Below are 18,834 nucleotides of genomic sequence, written 5' to 3' on the forward strand. Positions count from 1 at the left end.
AATAATTTTTAGGAGAGATTGCTCAGGAGTCACCACCATGCAGCAGCTCCAAGCCAAAAAATGGCCTCACTCTTGGGCTCAGTATGGTAGCTCCACTTGGGGGTAGAGAGGCCATCTACTGATCTGAGTGTAGTATTACCTTGCTGCTCTACTGTACTGTTTGCCTGCCCTGTTGGTTCATGGCACCCAATGGCTGGAAGATAGGTTTATGGTATCTTATAGGCGAGTTTGTGGTTTTGTAATGTTATCATCTTACATATGTCTGGAACAAAACCCATAGAAAACTGGCCATCAAAATAGCTTCAGAAAGCCAAAAACACACCTATATGATATCATACCGTATAACAATAACAATCCCCTAAAACTCCCTGTTGCTGAAAGAAGCATAGGCCGTAGCCTCGATCGGCTGCCCTGTCTGACATCGCTTAGACCCCGGTAGCAAATGTGTACATGTATCGTACCAAATCCCCAGCTAGTAGGCTAATTATGTTGAGGTTAATAAAGGATTTTTGGCTACGGCACGTTTTCCTTTAAATATGGTAAATCTTCTGTAGGCTGTCCCATGGTTACTGCGTACGGGAGTAAAATGCAGGGTGAAGTTGGCTTACGTGCAAATGCGGAACCAGCATTTGATGTGAGAATAAGGTTCTCGGATACTTTGAATACGTTGCTGCAAGAAATAGCAAATAATGGCGGGATCCTCACTATGGACAGATAGGCTACTGCACTTTTATAAAGTACGTTAAACAGGCTAAAGCAAAGCAGAATAAAGTGGTTGTTGACCATCGTTGCGACTAAGTAAATATAACACTACTGAATTTGACGGGAAAGAAGAACTTATTGTGCTAGTAACAGGAGACAACAGCGTTATTTTGTACTATGTGCATACAGAAGAATTGTTCGACATACTGCACGATACTCACTTAAAAATTGGACATGGGGGTCGTACACGGATGGAAAAGGAACTGCAAACTAAGTACAAAAATGTCACCAAAGAAGTCATTACATTGTATCTCCACTTATGCAAGCCATGTCAGACCAAATTGTCTAATCCCAAGAAAGGTCTAGTTTCCAAACCTTTGATATTTCAAGAATTTAACTCAAGATGCCAGGTAGATCTGATAGACCTGCAAAGTAACCCTGACAGTGAGTACAAGTTTATACTCAGTTGCCAGAATCATTTGACCAAGTTTATTTATTGCGACCACTGAAAAACAAAAGAGCAGAAGAAGGTGCTTACCAGCTACTTGATATCTTCACCACTATAGGTGCTCCAAGCGTACTTCAGTCAGATAATGGAAGAGAATTTCAAACCAATTTATAAATGAACTAAAGAACATGTGGCCTGAACTGGAACTGGTACATAGAAAACCGAGACATAGCCAGAGGCAAGGTTCCGTCGAACGCGACAGCCAGGATGTTCAGAATATGATGACATGGATGCAGACAAATGAATCAACACATTGGGCTGAGACTCTCCGATTTATTCAATTCATGAAAAACTGTAATTTTCACCAAGGCATTCAGCAGCCGCCATATGAGGCTATGTTTGGCTGCAAAGCAAAAATTGGGCAGAGTACCTCAAGTCTGCCTGGAGAGGTTGTTGATAACTTTGTTACAGACAAAGACCTTGAGAACGTCAAACAAGAAATGGAGGATGATACAAATGCAGGGGCTGCCTCCGACAATGAAGCTACTACCGTGGGGGTGGAACCATTGGAGAGTCCAGACCAGTTGGCTGATGGTAACAATGCGAAAAGATTCTGTTTGGTATGTCAAAAAGAGTGTAGCTCAGCCCATTGTTGTAGATCCTGCGGCAAAGATGTCCATGCAATTTGTGGTAACAAAGCAGACGAAGGGTACGGAGGGAAAATTACTTGCAGACTATGCCATAATAAACAAGAAATCAGGAAGAAGTCAGCAGCTCACATTAGTGTGCAAGCTCAAGGTGCGAAGATGCTTAAAAATTCAAATGCAAAATTCCCACCAGCGAAAGTTAGAGATTATGTACGCATCCGTATACCAGATGTTGACAGATCGCGATGATCCAAGAAGCGTTCTCGCAGTTGTCATGAACGTCGAGGGCGCTTTCTACAAGCTAGAAACAGAACATGGTGTTCTCAAGCAACTGTATTCCAGGAGCGAGTTCTCCACTGGGCACGAGAAACTGCTCACACTGGAATCCGTGGGTTCAGAAGAAAAATCACTATGAACCGTTGCGGATTCCCAATCACTGACCAGCACTCAGGGGTACACTCAATGCAATTGCACTACTAAGTGCGCAACAAATTGCTGCAAATGTAGAAATAAGAAACTATTGTGCGATTCCAAACGTCAAAAAGCAACAAATTGCGCACTCAGGGGTACACTCGATGCAATTGCACTACTAAGTGCGCGGTTTGTTGTGCACTTAGTAGTGCAATTGCATCGATTGTACCCCTGAGTGCGCTCGATGCAATTGCACTACTAAGTGCGCAACAAATTTCTGCAAATGTAGAAATAAGAAACTACTGTGCGATTCCAAATGTCAAAAAACCTCATCTTGTTGTAACAAGTGGTGATCAAGGTTAATAAAGTAAAGTGATTGTATCAAGTATGAAATTATACAGACTCACCAAAATCTGCTCTTGATTTTTTACTTCCGACTTTGGCCGATCGGTCCATGCCATTTCGGAAACTGGCCGGCTAGATCCCGAAATCAAGAAAAGATCGGACATTGGCTAGTCAGTTAACAGCGACATTGGCCATTTCCCAAATTGGCCGGACACTGCCCACTTTGGCCGATTTCTGGTTTTGGCCGTAACATACTGTATGTACCCCATACAAACATTACGATTTTCTTTCTAAATTAGTTTTATTACCATGGAAAGCATTACTTATAAATTTCAGTTGCTTATAGAATGCGTAATCAGTATTTCTGATTAATTGCAACTTCTAATAGACACTGATAGTTTTGTGTTTTTCGTATGATTGAGAATTGTTTTTTGTACAAATAGAAATAAGTCGGTTTTAATTATTTTTCTTAAATGATTCATTTTATTCATACAAGTTTCAGTTATTTATCTTCCCATCATTTTAATTTTGATTTATCTTTAACTTTTCTCTCAACACGAATTAGAATATAGAGTTATCTATGAATTTCAGTGGATATGATGTTACTGATTTTGACTGAGCGAATAAATTTACCTTTTAGAGAACGAAGAGGGAACTGTAATGAAACTTAAAGGGATTAATTTAATGTCAGATACCATATTATTTTACCATATTATTTTGCTCTTCATTCTTCACATGAAACTATCGAAAAGTTCAATCTGGATCGGCGCGCAATTTGTAGTTAGTGGAAGTTTGTGAAATTTGTCTCAATCCTGTTTTGTCAGTTGCCTCGAAATTGATTTTTTTTTTTTTTACTGAATATTGAGAAGATGAAAACCTTTAGCATCAAAGAGCAATCCCTATGTAACGTACGTACTGTAGGCTACCTTGCATTTCTAAGAAAATATATAACCATCGTACAAAAACATTATGTTATGATAATTTTCCTTTTATTACTGGTTTTGCGTGAAACCCTCTGTCGTCTACATAGAAAAGCTATATTAGCAACATTTGCATGCATGACGTCACTGTACGACTCTTACAATTTAACGAAGCAAGCAACAATGCTTGTGTCGAACCAGACGTGAGTTCATGTTGTGATGGTATGTAGTTAATTGAGTAATCATCCATTCCTGCGTATTGACATAGGTACTTTCTTAAGACCAGGTCGTAAGCTTCATTCTGCTTGATTTAAAATTCAGGGTTCCGTAAAACTGTGTTTAAAGTACTTTAAATTTCGACGCAAATTTCTTTTATTCTTTTTGAAGAAGTTATTATTAATAACATTTCGTTTCATGGAATCAGCAACATGATAGAGTTTTCTGTAACTATCATATTTTTATAGTAATCTGTACCAGTCTGTCCTAGGCTAATTCAGCACACAGTGCCATATCCCTGTGGATATTCTGCGGCCCACTCTCGCAATTATTTAAATACATGAATTTTTGTTTAGTATTTACAACCAGTTTACGGTAAACCATATTTTGTATTCACAGGCCTTTTGCTGTAAATCCTTATAATGGATAAGGATAACTGATAAGCAAAGAATGTAGCATGCATAGATTGACGTCTGCATACACGCAGTGATAGAAACGAAGTTATGTATAAAGATTTTAATTTAATGTCTATTGTATTTTAAGTGTGGTTTGTATCATTTGTAAACTTTTTCCTGAGATTATATACAGTATATATATATATATATATATATATATATATATATATATATATATATATATATATATATATATATATATATTATACACACATGTATATACATAAGATATTGCTTTCACTTGTGAATCACAGCCGAAACTAGCAACTCCGGATGCAGAAACTAATTGCAATATCTTTAGGTCCATTGGGCCTTAGTCATATAAATGTATGTATGTATATATATATATATATATATATATATATATATATATATATATATATATATATATATATATATATATATAGTATATATATTATACATATGATATATATATATATACACACACACATATATATATATATATATATATATGTGTGTGTGTGTGCGTGTGTGTTTGTGTATGTTTATATTTAAAGGTTTGCAACTGTTTACAAAGTGTCTCTGAAGTCTTCCTTAAATCTGTATATCAAGACGAAGTTTGAAACTATTCACATTTACTAGGTGCACGTCGATGAAATTGCTGAGCGAAATAGTTTAACAACAAAAATCCAGTTTTATTTGATTTTACACAAGAAATTATCACGAAAGGAACAATCTAAAATTCTAATACTAATTCCATATGAGGCAATCTGAAAGCCTAAAACTTGGATTTTTCATTGTTGCCATTCACGAGGATCGCTGTTGTTCAGTAACAGAGATCGAGCAAAGTTTTCTCTTTGATTATTTTCAAAGTCACATCTACTCGTTAAAAGTTTACCTTGACCAGTAGTGAAGAACCCCAGCAGAATGCTCCAGTTCGTACGATAATCCAAAATGAGTTTATATGAAATGTCTATCAGTTTGTCAGTAGTAAACAAAACAATCACAGGAGTTCGTTTTCGTTACGCCCAGAGTGGGCACGTATTACCAAGGGAACAAACCTTCTTGCCCCAACCACAGCCGAGAGTGCTACTAACTTCTGCCGCAATGTTGTAGTCAGTTAGAGTAAAGACCTTATTTTTTTTTAAAGAAGAAGAAGAAGAGACAGAAGGAGAAGAGGGGTCTAGGGCCCCCTGTAGCCAGGAGGAAATTCGGAGGGCGTCAAGGTATGAGGGGTATCAGTGCCAACCGCTGATCATATAGGGAGGACATGATTCCCTGTCTTATCACAGATGTGTCTCATATGGTAGATGTTGGTATGTCATACGTCGTGTGATCTCTCTCTCTCTCTCTCTCTCTCTCTCTCTCTCTTACTGCCCGGAAGTCTTTTTCCCCTGGATTTTTTCTTGAATGACTTATTCTTAATTCTGATAGCCTGACACTCTCTTCTTTCCCTTGTCATTTTCACGTACATTCTATCATCTCATTTGAGCACTTCCGGTATTTGTCCGCATGTCTTTCTGAAGCAATTTTAAGTTGAATACCTAATGAATTAATTATAGAATGAACACCTCATGAAATCATTTTAGAATGTGTACCTCATTCCTACCAGTAATATAATTGCCGCATCATTCGGTGTTTTGAGAAGAAGGATGAGAAATGAGAGTTATTATGCCTCCATGTCTTACCACCCTCTCCCCTCCCCACATCAACACGTTTTCTAATACCTCCCTCATACCCCATCACCCCTGCAGGTCTTCCCACACTTCCTAAGTGACTAAGACCAGAGGCTTTGCCAAACTCGACGAAACCGAGACAGTGGTAAATCTGGGGAGTCATGGCGTGCCAAGCGACCCTTCTAAAAACTTTTTCCCTTTTTTTATTCTTTTTTGCCTGTTCCCTTGGCCTGTCGTCTAGCTTGCTCTTAGCGTATATACCTGGATTTTCCCCTGGGTTGGCCTACCCCCTGAGTTATCTAACTCCTGTTGCTAACGTTCTGTCCTCTTGCTCGTTCCTGGTGGGGTCCGCCTAGTGGTGAGTCTCCCGGCCCAATTCCTACCTTTGCATACCCTTCAAGGTGATGAGAAGAGACAAAGACACGTCTCTAATGAAGACTGATATGATATTCAAATTAGTTCTTTAATGAGCTTGGGAGACAGGCCTTCTGTATACATTTTATGTAAATGTGTGCTTAAAATATTTAAATTTTTAATAGGATTCGGAGAAATATATTCCAGTTATTAATAAAAGAGGTCGTCGCACATTCTGAATTGATTCCTTTTTCACACAAAGTCAGTAACCTTTAAGCAACGAGATATTCACATCGTTGCTCCTTCTATATATTGCGTGTGATTGTGATTATTTTAACAGAAATTAGATTAATAGCAAATTCATTACTGTCGAAGAAAGGTATTTTGATAATTAGAGGGCCAGATATGTCCGTAGCACTTCATTAACGCTAAAAGAACTCTGGCAAAAGGAGATAAATGAGTTCTCTCGAGTCAGAGTCAATTCTTTGTTTGCATATCATTATAACTTAGTGAAGATTTGCATAATGGTGATATGGTACTGTGAGAAGGGTTGGAAAAAGAGGCCGGACTTTTTCCCTACCTACGACTTAATCTTAGTCAGTTTAAAGAAAATAAGAGTTTTCGTAAAACATTTTCCGAGTAGATCGCTTGGATTTATATTCGGTTCTCTTTTGAAAGACGGTGTAATTTTGAAGATGTAAACCATTTCTAGTTAAGTTTGTGCTCTTAATTTACCTGTTTTCAACTGGTTTAAAATGTCAGTATTTAAGGATCGTAAATACATTTTTTCGTAAGGAACATCCACTTCATGAAATCATTCTGTTGTTGATTAAAATCATAAAATTCAGGAAGGGGCACTGACGTATGAAGGTGAATGAATGCGTATATGAGTATGAATGATGGATTTGTTTGTGTCCACAAGTATATACAGATATTGTACGTTTATATCTAAGTGTTTACTCCCAAATATACATACTTATCTACATGACTTATGATCGAAATTCTTGTCAAATAAAAAATTTCATGATAAATTATGGATTCGTTTAGGAAGAGGAGTAAGAGGAGAATAATTGTCTCTTACGTGACAGAGTCAGTTACGGAAGCAGCACAGTAAGATGAGCCTACTGTAAACGGAAGTAATTTGAGCGAAAGGGAAAAAATGTTGAATGAAGGCTGAAGAACTCGTGTAAAATATTTACAGACTCGCATCTGCTTCACAATCTTCAAATAATCCCCTTCAGTAGCACATCGAACCCCCATTTATTTCTCTACATGTCCTTAACAGAAACCGAGAAAAACTTCCATTCTTCAAAACGTTTTGCAATGACCTTACATCGAGATTCATTGAAGGCGCGAGGCTTCCTCGAATAAACAAAGCTCCATCGTATCTGTACAGCAATATATCAAAACGGGCTTCAGCCTTGTGAAAGTGGTGGATAAGAAACTGATTCACTTCTTCCAGTTAAACCCGCGGGAAAAAGTTCTTGGAGAAACTGTCTAGCACTAAAAATAAAATCATAGTACTAAGGAATGAATACATTGTTTATTCGAGCGTTCCTAGAAGATACAACGGTCGAATTTGTATCTGTACAGAAATATATCAAAACGAATTTCAATATTCTGACTTTGGTGGAAAACAAACTGACTTACTTCCTCCAGTCAGTCCTGCAGGAGAAAATTCGTTGAGAACCTTTTCCTGCGGGAAAAAGTTCACAAAAAATAAAATCACGGCAGTAAGAAATGAGTACCCAGCTGCAAAGAGACCCATCGAATCCGTTGTCTTGGCCTCCAGTAAAATATTTTGTACTAGCTGTAATTTAACACACATTACTCACCTAGCTGACGTCATTTCAAATTTTACCTCGCTGTTGACGAAACCATTAGCGTCTTCCTAAGTGGCGGAAGTCATTGTAAAAATATAAAGCTGCACAAGGGTAGTGAAAGGTGTACGAAGTATGCATGTGTTAAACATTTTTTCTTATAATATGCAATGTCATAATTTACAAGTATGAACCGCTGAACCTTCCTTTCACTAAGTTAATACTGTACGGCGTATAAGTCGAAGAATGAGTAAACATTAAATATAAAAGGTTTCGAGACAATATAATGGAGACAACGGCCTCGATGTACACGCCAATACTATGTAGGAGTCAATTCAAGTTTGGGTCAAGTATGTGATCATTCCTTGTTACCATCTATTTCTAGAAATTAAACTAGAATGTTTAATTTCCTATCCACCTCCGTGCTTCATGACTCATTTGACATGTTCTTTGAAGATGTGAGGATACTGTGCTTACTGTAAGTGAGACTGAGTTTTTCGTATGAAAAATATACTAACTTAATAGACAAATAAAGAGGTGATGGGGACATTAAAAGGAACGTAAGATTTTCTTACTCACAGTGCTTCTGTGAAAGCGCCATTCCAAGGAAAAGGGGGAGTTTCATCTACTAAATATTGGTTTTCTCAATACAGAAAATCATTTAATATAAGAATAGGTGTGAATAATATGTATAAATATAAATATATATATATATATATATATATATATATATATATATATATATATATATATATATATATATATACACACACACACACACATATATATATATATATATATATATATATATATATATATATATATATATATATATATATGTACACATACATACATACACACTTTTAACTAATAAGTTCCAAGCATTGTCACCTCCACGTTTGTGTACTAAGATTAACAAACTTAGGAATTGCAAAGCTAGTTGAAGGTACAAATATATATATATATATATATATATATATATATATATATATATATATATATATATGTATATATATATATATATATATATATATATATATATATATATATATATATATATATATATATGCATGTGGGGGGCCTTATACTTACAGTTACAGTGACCTACAAAATTTAAAGTCCCATAAAAACAAGATTAACCCTGGGAACTATATTTCGACTGACGCTACATCAGCCCAGATCACTGGACAGTAAGTAGATAACTAGAGTATTTATATGAAATGTAAAGATGTGGAGTAGTATCTTAGGCAAGATTCGAATTGTTGGAATCAAGACGCCATTCTCCTTGAAGTGTTGTGATATCCCGCCAGGGTTGATTCTTTTGGGTGGATTCGTTGAGACAATAGATTGAAAATAGTTTTTAAGCTGAACTCGTCCATTGAAATGTGATATTCCGGGCCCTCCCGTATAGATTTGTTACTTTTGGAAAACGTCTTGTACTCATTTCCATTTATACAATCTGTGACCTCATATGTACAAAAATACCCTGATCGCTTTCGATCCATTATATAATTTCAGTATAATTATTTCATGTTATCTTATAAACAACATAATCAGCTTGGTTTTATTACTGAAATATGTATTAATTAGCGTACTACCGAGGATCTCAGGATCGTAGAGAAATAAGCAGTTTGTTTGATTTGAATTCGTTAGTACTTTTTTCTTAAGTTTTCATCATATGGAGGTTTTATTTTGTTGGTGAAAGATGTTTGCTTGTTGTCGGTAAATCCTCTGAAATTGGTTTTGCTCGCTTTGTTTATGTCTTTCTCGGTGATATATGCCCCGTAGAGTAACGAATCATCTCAAATAATCCTGTCCGACATTCCCACGTGAGCGTGGCTCAACGCCTGTGAAATAGATTGGCAGTCAACCGTAGTTTACCGAGACATCGTGATAATTATATATATATATATATATATATATGTAGGCAAGATATGAGTATATATATATATATATATACATATATATATATATGTACATATATTGTATATATATGTATATGTATATATACACATATGTAAATTATATACATATTTACATATGTATATTATATATACATACTACAGCATATATATGTATATATGTATATACAGTATATAAATAAATACATATATAATATTATATACTGTATGATATTGAAATATTTGGTGAAAATGAAAGGAATTAGCACTTTCAATTTTTATTCCCAAAGTCATCTTCTTGTAGCACTTGAAGATGACTTTGAATAAAGTTGAAAGTCTTGGTACTAATTCTCTATTTCTCACGTTATAATTTATTATATACTTCATCCACGGCACTTATTGTGGAAATTACAAGATATATACTGTACATATATATACATATATATGATGATTATTATCACTTTTGTACGTGATTCATTCATCACACATTAATACAGGTGAAAAATAAGAGACGGGGTGTAGGTCCTGACCAGTTTCGACTTAGTCAATGGTTGGAAATAAAAGTCGAAACCTATGGTATGTAAGATACATATATATATATATATATATATATATATATAAAGATAGACATATATATAGATATATATATATATATATATATATAAGATATATAGAGATATATATATGTATATATATATATATACTCTCTACATTACTGAGAGGGAAGAGGAAGGGAGAGGAGGAGAAGTGAGGGGTGAAGGGGAGGGGAGGGAAGGAGGAAGGAAGGGAAGGAAAAAAAGAAAGGGAAGAGGTAAGGGAAGGGAGGGGGAGGCTGAGGGACGATAAAGGGGGAGGGGGAAGTTATGTTCTTCTATCAGAAGAGAATAAAAAGCACCTCCACTGAACAAAGACAATAAATAAAATATATTGTATTTCTACAATTCGCACTTAAGTGTGTGTGTCTGTGTGTGAGAGAAAAGAAGGTCTGTCTCTCGTGTAACAACATACGGACCCAGTGTTGCCACATTTCCACATCACTGACTTCCACGCTGTCCTAAATTTTAAATTCATTCAACCATCGGTAAAATCTAATGTATATAAAACAATATATGCAGTTACTCTGTTGTTGCCGTCATTCGATGTGTCAATAGAGTCATCATTCGATTGATTTCATGATTCGGCGTAAACAACCATTCTTTGATGGCTCTTTATTCAGTCATTATTATATAAACATATATATATATTATAAATATGCAAATGACCGAGATTATAGGTCAATGAATCATATAAGAAAAAAATATATCTGACCGCCATAAACCCTTAAGAAGTGTGGAAATTTTTTCCACACTTGGTGTGTCAGACCATACCTACCGGCATTAGGTGTGTAGGTAAGTGTTGTTGCCTAGAAGCCCCATAAACCTTACTTAAACCGAATTTATAACGATGTACACCATTGTGACGCTACGAAGTAGTCGCTATAACGGATTCCGGAGATAAAAAGGAAGAAGAAACGATTGAATTAATGACTAAATTCGCCTTTGAACTAATAAAGAAAAAGGATATACTGTTACCATACGTCTTGCACGTTGTGTTGAGCTAGCAGCTACTACGCATGCATGAATAAGGAAGACAACTAAAAAAAAAATCTTTAGACCTACTGGGTTGGGTTCATTGCTTTGTAGCAATATATTTGTAACGAAGCCAAATATATTTAATTTAGCAACACAACCAAGAAGTGACGTATATGTTTAACACTTATATTAATAATTATCATAAATTATGATGGAAATTCACGTAAATCCTGATAAAAAATTGATGTTATAGGGGATTTATTGTTGTAGGTTAATCATACTTCTGGCAATGCCAGAAGAAAAGATGAAGAGTTACGTGAAAATTGAGAATAAACAGAGAAAACTGAAGGAAAAGGTGACGTAAAAATGAAAATTGCATTTGTTTTGTCTGGGGCAGGGGCTTGATTTTGAGTTAAAAACCTTTCTGGGGTTACATACAGACCGTGTGCAAAATTTTGTCTGGGTGTATAAAGCGGTTCGGATTTCTGTAGAAGCCAAACAAATATACAAACATTCACTTTAATATTTATAGGTATAAGCATGTGTGGTATATAGATAGCAATAGAACTATAGATATATATATATATATTATATATATATATATATATATATTATATATATATATATATATATATATATATATATATATATTTATATATATATATATGTATATATATAATCATATATGTATAAAATCACGAAAATATGGAACATGATGAATATATAAATAAAGATAAAATCCACAAAGGAAACGGAAACACTGAGTGCTTCAAGGCCTTTTCGACGCTATGTCTGCTAAGTGATATATATATATATATATATATATATATATATATATATATATATATATATATATATATACTATGCATATATATATATTTAAAACGTCTTTCATTTATGTTGGCGTAGGCTAATCTTCTGAATTTATCTGTCTTCTTCTACTGCCTGACTAGTGTTGACAGGGAAACTGCTAAGTATGAAAATCCGAGTCCGTTAAATAAAATAAACTTCTGTTGTTCTAACAAATAAATATTATCGCCAACGAAGGGGGCGCAAATATCACATACATTTCTATTTCTATTAAGAACGAGAGATGATTTTCCCATCATTCTTACTATTTGTGTAACTGTGTTATGTTATGTTAGATTTCAACGGAGTAAGGTATGTTTGTCCTTTAAGTTATATATGCGTGTATATGTATATATATATATATATATATATATATATATATATATATATATATATATATATATATATAATATATATATATATATAATTAGTTATTTATTTATTTATATTATACACACAAACACACGCACCTACACACACACACATACACACGTACATATATGTGTATGTGTGTGTGTGATGCTGAGGAAGTTTTCTCTGTACAGTGGGTTCATCAGTAATTCAGCAAGAAATATATGAATGTGAAGTGGCCATAGACTTGCTTTTCTTTGGAGCCACGCGCTGTTAAGGGAACAGCTTAATGAAAGCAATAAATATTGTAAGAACTTTTGCCAATGTAAATATGACTCTTTGCATTCTCTTCCCCATAAACAAAATATCGAAATATCTGCATTCTCTTTGTATTTATTTACTTGCGTGGAAGCAAATATATGTCGGAATAGCCTAATAATTGAGTAAAATCTCAAATAACGAATAAAAAACCAACGGAAGGACAATCACGATAACATGACATGTAAAAAATATAGATAAATGATGCGATGCAAGAAAAGGACAAATGAATTCTAATCAAAGACGACGTTGAAATAATGACTTAGGAGCCCTGATAATCGAAAGAAATAAAAGAAAGCCAAAATATATAAAAGATATACATATATATATATATATATATATATATATATATAATATTATTGTATATTATATATATATATAAATATATATATATATATATATACACATATATATATTATATATATATATATATATATATATATGTCTATTTTAATAGTTTTTCTTTTTTTATTTCTTTTTCTGATATCAGGGCTCTAAGTCGCTATTTCAACGTCGTCTTTGGATTAGGAATTATTTGTCCTTTCTTTGCATCGCATCATTTATCTATATTTTTTATATGTCGTTATCGTGATTGTCCTTCCGTTGGTTTTATTCGTTATTTGAGATTTTACCTCAATTTAATAGGCTATTCCGACATATACATTTGATTCCATGCAAGTAAATAAATACAGTAGAATGCAGATATTTCTGATATTTTAGTTTATAAAGAGAAATGCAAAGAGTCATTTACATTGGCAAAGTTCTATAATATTTATTGCTTTCTATTGTTGTTCCCTTTAACAGCGTGGCTCCAAAGAAGAAAGCAAAGCGCCCATACACTTTCACATTCATATATTTTTGCTGAATTATTGATGAACCCACTGTACAGAGAAAGCTTCCTCAGCATCAGGTGTTTCTTACACCTACACGGAAGACTCACCAGCACACGTCAAACTCCCCTACACACACACACACACACACACACACACACACACACACACGCTACGCCATTCGCCTGTCTTGTAGCACTCTCGTTTCGCCTAAATAGGAAATGCTTTCATTACTATTAAATCTTTCACGGCATGTATCCGCCAATTCTTGGCATTCTTCTTCTTCCTATTGTCACTTGAGGAATAAACATTTACTTTAATACTTTTTACCTGCCTATCGTCATCCAGTCTTTCTCTCCATTGTTCTCGTTCATTAACCTTTCACCGCTTCTATTTCTCTAGGTATTTCACCCTTTCAATCTTTTTTTTTTTTGTAACACATGCATTGCAAGGCCTGTTCATCTCAATTCTATTGTTGTGTATTTCTTTCCGATTAAAAGTCGTCACTTCACTTCCATTGTTATCCTCATAAAGATGAGCTTGATTGTTATAAGTATGTAGTGTATAAAGAGGAGTCTACAAATATATACTTTGGGAAGATAAATTTTGAGTCAGAGATTTTTAGATTATGTGTGAGTACAATGTATATAGAAGAGTAAATTGATGGATGTGAAAAGGTGAGAACAGAAGTGGTTGGTGGTATACCTGATCATCATCTGGTTGAAGTAAAAATGAAAATAGACAACTGTTTTAAATGGAGAAAAGAGTTGAAAAATGGTCATAGACATAATCTTTAGTTTTTTTTAACACACTGCTACCTTCCTTCATTCATCTTACTTCTTCTCTCCTAGTATCTTCATTCATTGTATTTACTATCATTCATTACATTTAAACCTTTCCATTCCTCTATCAATGCTACATCTTTCTATCTTGTGTAAAGGTATTCCGTCAAAACCTTACTTTTGCTGCTGTTTACTTTCAAGTTTTTCATCTTTAAGACACTGTTACTAGTTACTGCAATTTCTCTTCACTGTTCTCCGTCTATACTGTGTTATCACCATTACACATTTCATTCTCAACCCATTTCCTTTTTCCCGTCTTTGCACCGCCATCTACTGGCTTTACTGTTACTTCTGACATCACTCCATCCAAAATCATGGAGGCTTGATCCACCCTTATTTCAGAATCACTCCTTCACTGTACCTCTCTTGATTTGTTTCCACTACTCAACGAATTAAATTTTATACTGTGCTTTTTTAAACCTTCCACATAGCATCTCTATCAGTTTATTGATGATATTTTTCTACATTAGGGTATGCCACACATACATAGATACATACATAGAAACTGTTAAGTGCAAAACGCTAAACGACAGTCCATGTGTTCGGGTTAACCCTAAAGAACAAGGTACAAAAGACTTCATGTATTATCTGGAAGGTGGAACTTGCCAAGTTCGATAATTAAAATCATGTAGCTCATGCGTCCCGCCAAACCTTTTAATTCAATTCTAACGGATATCTGGTTAGGAAATGCTCTCAACATCCTCGTAAGACGTTTTGTATGTTACCGAAGGTATGTTCCATGTACTTAGCTATTCAACCCAGTTAGCTATTCAACCCAGATGGCTGCTGTTTGTTAAGATCTACAAGATTAGCCTAATGGTCCACTGACAAGGCTAATTTCAAACCAGCTGTGGACGAAACCAGTTCATTTTATTTGTTCTTCAGAAATTTTCGGTGCAGTGTCTGCAGTGTAAATGTATTAAAGACTGAAAATGTTGATGATTTATTTAAACCCACCTTACTGATAGGTGACGGTTAGTATATTGTATAATTATGGATTCAGTAAATACTCAGTCAGTTTTGTGAAGTGTATTTACTAAATTAACTAACTGCAGATATACACTTTAAGAGCATTTGAAACATATCCAACTTAAGTTCCTTAATTTTTTTATTATTCTTATCCCATTACTGTAACGATATTGGGTAGCAGTATTTTGATAATAGATTAATGTGGTAAATAGTGCTTACTTGAACTTTGTTTAGAAGTGAAAACGCCAATACACGTTTATCATAGTTAGTTTACGATACGATGACATGGTCATAACCACACTTCATTGTTTAGAAGTGCTGTCATCAATGATGCATGGTCTCATATTTTTCTGATATTTAAAAGTAAATTTCTCTTCTACAGTTCGAATTCACGTTTACAAATGCTACTGAACCTATGATGAGATAAGAAAACTCTTAAATGTTACCGTTTCATCCACCAATTTCAAATCGCGTATCTTTTCAATAACCGCTAATTGCCATCATATTTTCCCATAAAAATTTTAACATATCCCTAGATTTTATCCTCTCATTTTCGCGTAAACTGCCCACGTCCTTTAGTATTTCACTGAATGACTGTCACCTTGTCCTCCATCTGCAATTAAAACACAGTCCTTTTCCATCACCAACCATCTAATTTCATCATCACACCACGTACTCTTAAAGGTTTTATTCCCTCTTCATTCCCCTCAATATACAGTCACTTTTTGAGGGTTCTAATACCGCATTTGAATTTTGCACACATCTCATAATGTCTTTTTATTCACTTCTTGAGCCTTTTCTATGAAACTGTACTCGTTTTAGTTTTATATATAGCCTCATTCTCATCTCTTCGGCTCCTGTGAAAACTGTTAGGTATATTCATTGCACTTCAGTGAGATAATGGTTAAATATACATCCACCCACTTCAGTTGAAATTTTTACACCCATCAACATGCTCCTCTATATGCGTAGTACTGACACAACTCCAACAAGCTGTTTTTCTTATTAACTTTCCTTTACATTGTATTTTGTATTTTGCATTGTAAACCACATGTTTCCAGAATCACAACTTCTTTCTGAACATAGCTCTATGAGAGTTTGTAGTTACTTCTTCACTTGAGGAGCTGTATACTTTTTAACTGTATCATCTTTTCTTTGTCATCAGATATTTCATTCCAACATTCTAGGACATCTAGGACAATATCCTTCTCATTCACCAAACACAATCAAGTTTAAATCCAGATTCCTTCAGGAATTTTCTTGTTCACTCTTTGCCATTTTTGGTCGTATATATTGATTATCAGAAATTTTTCTTGCCCCACACTCAAAATTTATTCATAAACGCATGTAACCTACTCATTTTTACACATATTCATACACTGATCGTAGCACTACACGCCTTACCCTTTAGTCAGGCATCTGCCAACCTCTCAAGATGCAAGAGCGCTTTGCATTTTAGTTCTACACTCCTTACCATTTTACTTTTGTCTCATTGAGGCGATAACACCTATCTGCATCTTCTGGAAAAGATCGGTTGTTATATATTTTGTCTGTACCTCATCTACATAATTTCAAAGCTTTAACAATTAATATTTTGTGTTCTCAAAACAAATTTAATAACTTATAATGATATAAAAGCTATATTTGAAGGGTATATATATATATATATATATATATATATATATATATATATATATATATATATATATATTATATCGAACTACAAACTAATTTCTTTAAATAATACATTTTCAAATAATACATTACCGAAGGGGAATTTTTAGTTGATAAGTATTGGCCGTGTGGTAAAGGCGTCACTGTAGTCCTGAGTTCTTGTCTTTCTTTTGTCTGAGCCCACGGGACGACGAACTTATTATCAACTAAAATATCCCCTTCGGTAACATATATGAAAATATATTATTTCGGAGGTAGAGCGAATTGATATTAATGACGCCTAGCTAATGCTTGTACATGAATAACGGTGATGTGATAAAAGTCATACACACACACACACACACATATATATATATATATATATATATAGATATATATATATATATATATATATATATATATATATATATATATATATATATATATATATATATATATATATATATATATATATATATATAATATATATATAATAGGCTGGAATTATGCTGCATCAAACCCGGCACTTACTAGTAAGGAAAGGGGCATCAGTGGAGATCAAGATTTTGGTGGATTATCGAAAACTAAAGCTCTTTCTTTCCTTAATGAAATCAGTGGTTAAAAATAATTCAGTTTAATGTTTAATACGTTGATAGAATTCATTTTCAGTATTTACATAGGCTAGGCTGTGGGGTCTGCAGCAAAGGAGACTCCTTAAAGTAAATATTTTGTTTGCTGACCTTTTGTTTCTTAAATGTAATAAAAGTATCACGTGTTAGATATCCCTTGAAGGTGCATGAGTATTTGACCTTGTTTCCATTTTCGAGCCATGACCTTATTCGGAGAACGTAAAAGATCCGGAAGGTAAACTAAAACAAAAGGGATGAAAGAAAACGGGCATTAGTTTATTTAGCTCTTGAACTCATGCATAAGATCAAAGGACTGAACAAGTCTACTTGCTCCATTGCTTGCGTTTGATCTCGCCAGCGAAAAGATTTAAGAGTAAAAGGACTGATACAATGAAAGTCGCAGTCTGGGAAATAAAACTGGGGAGTTTGTAAGGGTTACAAGGAAGATGTCAAACTGTTAATGTGGGAGACAATAAATACAGTCAAGTAACTTTGGCAAAGCTAGTTGAGAAGTTACAGCAAATTCCTCGCATAGTTAGGTGAGAGTAAATGGAATGGACATTAATTTGAAAAATAAGAAAAAACTGGCGTGATGTCGATAGTAGATATTTAATGTAGTAATTGAGGCAGTTTTGTAAATTAAGTTATACAGACGTGAGTATAGATGAACCTGAATGCAGGGTGCAGACTAACAGTGAAGATGGGATAACGTCAGCATAATGCTGTGATACTACCGTATGATATTTTGCGTACAAGTTCACTCAAATACTATTGTAATGTGAATAACCATTTAAAGTGTTAGGTTTAGAAGAGAAAATGAATTGTCTCAGCACTATAAACTGATTTGAAGGAATAGCTGTATATTATTTTTCTGTATTATTGAATTAATTTCTTTTGCTGCATAAGACTTGCGTTTCTTCTTGAAGTTATCACGGAAAAATTGGCTGTGTATTATGTTAGGTTAAT

The sequence above is a fragment of the Macrobrachium rosenbergii genome, chromosome 3 (genome assembly GCF_040412425.1).
Source record: "Macrobrachium rosenbergii isolate ZJJX-2024 chromosome 3, ASM4041242v1, whole genome shotgun sequence".
NCBI lineage: Eukaryota > Metazoa > Arthropoda > Malacostraca > Decapoda > Palaemonidae > Macrobrachium > Macrobrachium rosenbergii.